Source organism: Rhinopithecus roxellana, chromosome 16 (assembly GCF_007565055.1).
Source record: "Rhinopithecus roxellana isolate Shanxi Qingling chromosome 16, ASM756505v1, whole genome shotgun sequence".
Taxonomy (NCBI): Eukaryota; Metazoa; Chordata; class Mammalia; order Primates; family Cercopithecidae; genus Rhinopithecus; species Rhinopithecus roxellana.
Window position 1 is genome coordinate 66,372,791 of NC_044564.1, and position 6,000 is coordinate 66,378,790.

The window sequence follows — 6,000 nt, forward strand, 5'->3', positions numbered from 1 at the left end:
ATCCACAACCATCTGATCTTTGACAAACCTGACAAAAACAAGTAATGGGGAAAGGATTCCCTATTTAATAAATGGTGCTGGGAAAACTGGATAGCCATATGCAGAAAACTGAAACTGGATCCCTTCCTTATACCTTATACAAAAATTAACTCAAGATGGATTAAAGACTTAAACATAAGACCTAAAACCATAAAAACCCTAGAAGAAAACCTAGGCAATACCATTCAGGACATAGGGATGGGCAAAGACTTCATGACTAAAACACCAAAAGCAATGGCAAAAAAAGCCCAAATTGACAAATGGGATCTAATTAAACTAAAGAGCTTCTGCACAGCAAAAGAAACTACCATCAGAGTGAACAGGCAACCTACAGAATGGGAGAAAATTTTTGCAATCTATCCATCTGACAAAGGGCTAATATCCAGAATCTACAAGGAACTTAAACAAATTTACAAGAGAAAAACAAACAACCCCATCAAAAAGTAGACGAAAGATATGAACAGACACTTCTCAAAAGAAGACATTTATGCAGGCAACAAACATATGAAAAAAAGCTTATCATCGCTGGTCATTCGAGAAATGCAAATCAAAACCGCAATGAGATACAATCTCATGCCAGTTAGAATGACAATCGTTAAAAAGCCAGAAAACAACAGATGCTGGAGAGGATGTGGAGAAATAGGAACACTTTTACACTGCTGGTGGGAGTGTAAATTAGTTCAACCATTGTGGAAGACAGTGTGGCGATTCCTCAAGGATCTAGAACCAGAAATATCATTTGACCCAGCAATCCCATTACTAGGTATATACCCAAAGATTATAAATCATTCTACTATAAAGACAGATGCACACGTATGTTTACTGAAGCACTGTTCACAATAGCAAAGGTTTGGAACCAACCCAAATGCCCATCAATGATAGACTGGATAAAGAAAATGTGGCACATATACACCATGGAATACTATGCAGCCATAAAAGGGACGAATTCATCTCCTTTGCAGGGACATGGATGAAGCTGGAAACCATCATTCTCAGCAAACTAACACAACAACAGAAAACCTGTTCTCACTCATAAGTGGGAGTTGAACAGTGAGAACACAGGGACACAGGGAGGGGAACATCACACACCAGGGCCTGTCAGGGGGTGGGGGGATAGGGGAGGGATAGCATTAGGAGAAATACCTAATGTAGATGATGGGTTGATGGGTGCAGCAAACCACCATGGCACGTGTATACCTATGTAACAAACCTGCACGTTCTGCACATGTATCCCAGAACTTAAAGTATAATAATAGAAAAGAAAAGAAAGAAAGAAAGAAAGAAAAAGATTTTGAAGTGTTCTCAGACAGGAACTGAGAAGAATAAAAATCGAGCAATTCCCCTGGATCACATCTTCCCTGCCTTCCTTTTGCATCCTAGTCCCACAATATTCATGAATATAGTTTTGAAATACAATGAGAACATATAGGTTGAAGGAGAAATCACATCTGAGAGAAGGAGAAAAGACTGAAGGAAATAAATGGGAGGAAGTACTCCAGCCTCGTTCATATGACCAGCATCCAGTACAATGCATGGCCCAAGCAGACACTCAATGTTTGCTGAATATAAGAAGCTGAACAGCCCTGCTGGGAAGGTACAATCAACATCTGATTCAGCGACACCTTATTTTCTTATCTCCTAAGCTTCTATTACCAATCTTACCCTCCTCTGGTTGACAATCTTTCTTTAAAATATGCTTACACATTAAATATGATTATTGGCAAATTTTGCTATTCTGGGAGCCATTCTGACAATACAAGTTTATATGTTGACTTCACAGCTTTATCCTCCGAATTAATTTTATTTTCCTAATTTCTGATTTTGGGTGTGCACCTCACTTTTGCTCTCCTATAGTGCCCATGTGAGAAAATGGTATCTGTTTCCTCATATTGCTATGAGGAATATATCGTTAATGTAAACAAAGTACATGACATGTAGTAGGCTTTAAATAAATATTTATCTAAAAGGATGGTAAATCTTAGGCATGTGTGCTGGGAATTTCTCCTCATGTCTGAAATAGGAGATCAATTGCTAAATGATCATAATACTCTTCCTTATTGAGATGAAACACACCCAGATTTCTATTCAGTACGACCACCGCCAATTGACAAAAAATAGAAATTCAAATCTTATTTGTCATCCTCATTCCAAACTATGCAACCCATGGCACGATTCTGGGCTATTGCTGAAGTGAGTGGTCATCCCAGTTGCATCCCAGTTGCAATCCTGTTTTTAGTGAACATAGGATAATAAGTCTAGTAACCAAGCATTAGAGACACAGGGTTTCACGCTGCCATCCTGGCTGGAGTGCAGAGGCGTAATCATGGCTCACGGCAGCCCTAACCTTCCTAGCTCAATCAGTTTTCCTACCTCAGCCTCCTGAGTGGCTGGGACTACAGATGCACACCACCACACCCAGCTAATTTTTTGTATTTTCTGTAGAGAAGGGGTTTTGTCATGTTGCCTGGCTGGTCTTGAACTCCTGGACTCAAGTAATCCACCTGCCTTGGCCTCCCAAAGTGCTGGAATTACAGGCATGAGCTACCGCTCCTGGCTGTCATCTTACATTGTACTTATATTTATACCCTTTTTATACCATGATATAAATTCTTTTCAGATTTCTGGAAGATGAAAGAACTGACACATTGTTGAAGACAGATAAGTAGGCCTTTTCAAGGGTGACACAGCCTCTTTGTTTTAAGGGACTAGAAGAAATGTAACCAGGATACAGTTGGATTCAAGTCCAACAAACCAGTGTGCTTCCCTCAAGAGTGAATTGGTAAATATCAGTCTCCCAGTCAGCCTTCTTGACAAAGTAGAAAATCTTTGTGTCAGTCTCTAGGATGAGGCATGGAGAGTGAATATGTGCTTTAGATAGAAATTGAAATGAAAAAGAATGCAAAGTTGTATTAGACTATGAATACAATTATGTAATGAATGCGCATAGCAAAAAAAGACTGGATGGAAAGACATTAAAATAAAGATTGTAGTCTCTCTTAGGATGAAGTTATAGATAATCTTTTTCTTTTTTGATTTTCTATAATTTTTTAACAATAACATTAAAAATAATGAGGTAACTGTTTCACAGTCTATACTTTTCTAAATAAAGAGAACACAAGAATAGAGCAAACAGGGCTCTCTCAATTTGTAAGGGACTGAAGTAGAGAGAACAGGCAAGTAAGCAGTGAGCATTTTACTCATTTCCTGATTCTTGACTATGTACAGAAAGAGACAAACTCATCTGAAGGCAGCCACATGTCAAAATCATAAAACAATGAGACTTCCATATTCCCCAGGAAGGGAAGTTCTTGCTACCTCCAAAAGAGTTAAAACTAAGCATTGGTTCTCTAACTGTACTATTTTAGCTTCTCTGTCTCTCTGTCTCTGTCTCTCTCTCTCTCTCTCCTCTCTCTGTGTGTGTGTGTGTGCGTGCGTGTGTGTGCACAGGTGTACAAGTGTATTTTGAACACAGAGACAAGTATGAATGATCTGGAATCAGAGTCTATTCTTTGCATAATCTGGTTTTATCCAGAGGTACATGATAAAGCTATCACACCTATGAAGAACTGAAAGTTTGTGTATCCTCTTCAAATACTCTAATATTGACTGTTTTGAAAAGACTCATTTTAATCTGGCCAACACTGTAACACGTTACAGAGATCTCAGCTTGCAAGAAAAGTCATAACAATAATAAGGAAAAGCAAAAGAGTGTCGTCCTTTCATTGTAATCTGTTGGAAGAGATGTATACTTTGAAATGAAACATTTAATAAGAGAACTCTGAACACTGTGTCACTAAGAGGCAGCAGTCTTGTTTATCTACAAGGGCCTTGTGTAGTCAGGTGCATTACTAGCTATTTCCAGAAACTTGGTGTCTGAATTGGAAATAACGTAAGAATTTTTTTTTCTCTCAGAAGTTATAGTTTTCTCTCCTCTAATTACTAGTGAAATGTTGTATCAAAGCCAAAATTGTGATGTTAAGTTGCGAGTTCATTTCCATCCTGTGACATTGTGACATTGTATTTGTCTTCTCCTTCTTCTCCTTCTCTTTCTCCTTCTCCTTCTCCTTCTTTTTGAGAGGAAGACTTGCTCTGTCACCCAGGCTGGAGTGCAGTGGCTGGATCTCACCTCACTGCAAGCTCCGCCTTCCGGGTTCACACAATTCTCCTGCCTCAGCCTCCCGAGTAGCTGGGACTACAGGCACCCGCCACCACACTTGGCTAATTTTTTTTTTTTTTTTTTTTTTTTTTTTTTTGTATTTTTAGTAGAGACGGGGTTTCACCGTGTTAGCCAGGATGGTCTCGATCTCCTGACCTCATGATCTGCCCACCTAGGCCTCCCAAAGTGCTGGAATTGGAGGCATGAGCCACCACACCCGGCCTGACATTGTATTTTTCATTCATCTTCTTTAGAAGAACGGCCTTAGAAATCTCCCTCATGTTGATTTTAAATACTTTTTATTTTCTCCAAATCTTCTGAAAATACAGATTTGCATATTAACACAGCATATACCCCCTTTGACTTGCATGCAGCATGCCATTTGACACTGCAAAATGGGATTGAATTGATCTTGTCTCTTGATGAGAGTTTTACTGACAGATTTGCTGTGAGAGTTCGCTGTCCATTCATTCTGACTGGTCCAGCTCACTGGCTTCTTAATCCTTTGCTTTCTTGATTTCCCTAATGTCAACCCCTTCCTGCTCACAATCACTCCAAAATCAAACTTGCTCTTACATTTTTTGTTCTAATTTCATCTTCCTTGACTATCTGTCACATTTCTTAATGTTAGTCATTCCCTTTTTTACGTTCTTACCTCCTTTAAGAGCCCCTTATCACCTGGCTGCACTCTAAATATAGAAATGCTCAAAAGTTGTGCCTTGTCTTTTTTCTTTACATGCCTGCTTCCTTGATAGCCTAAGCCACTGTCACCTTCCTCTCACTGCCTCCACTAACTGTATATTTGGTTGCATTCTTTTTCACTCGTGTTGACATACTTCAATTTTAATAAGTGGCTTCACCTCAAAGTGCCTTATTCCAAAATGAGATCATTATCTCCTCACCTAAATTAACCCATAAACCTAAATTTCCTATTTTCATTTGTGACAACATAATTTTTTTAGGGATCTAGGCTCAAACGTAAATGATATTTGATATCTTGTTCTTTCTAGTTCCAAACATCTAGACAGTTGTGAGGTATTGCTAATTCTATATTGCAGTATTATCTGAATTTTCCCGTTCTACATTTTCTACATTGGTTTATATTTTCCTTCTATCCCAAGGATCATTATAATGAGCTCCTTTTAGTCTCAGTGTTGCCTGCCACAAGAATCTTCCTTAAATTGTGGCTTCATGCCAGTGCCTGCTCACATCACTCATGGGTCTGGGGATTGACCTGCCCCACTTGCTGCACCTGCACCGGCACACACCACTGTGGGATCCTGAGTAGAGGCCTGTGCTGCCCACTACTGCCAGTGTGTGTGCATGTCATCCAGGAGCCTGGGGATCAACCTGTACCCTGCCCACCTGTGCGCAACATTTGGGGGCTGAGGACATGCCTGCCCCACCCATGGCCACCGCTGCCAGTAGCTGCATGTGTCATCTGGGTCCAGAGAGCAAGCTTGTCCTGCCCACTACCACTGACACCTACGCCCGAGTGCACTGTCCAGGGGCCTGGGGATTGATCTTCCCTGCCCACTACAGCTGATGCCTGCACAAACCATCAGGGGAGTCTGAAGACACCCTCCCAACACATATGTACTGCCACCAGCACATATGTGTGTTGTCTGGGGACCTGAAAATGGACCTGCTCCATCCACCAGTACCAGCACCCATGCGCACCATCCAGGGGCCTAAGAATAGGTTCACTCCACCTACTATGACCAGCGCCCAAGTGCACTATCCAGTCTCCTAGAGATTGATCCACCCCACCTGCCCCACTGGTGCTCACGCATACAATCTGGGGG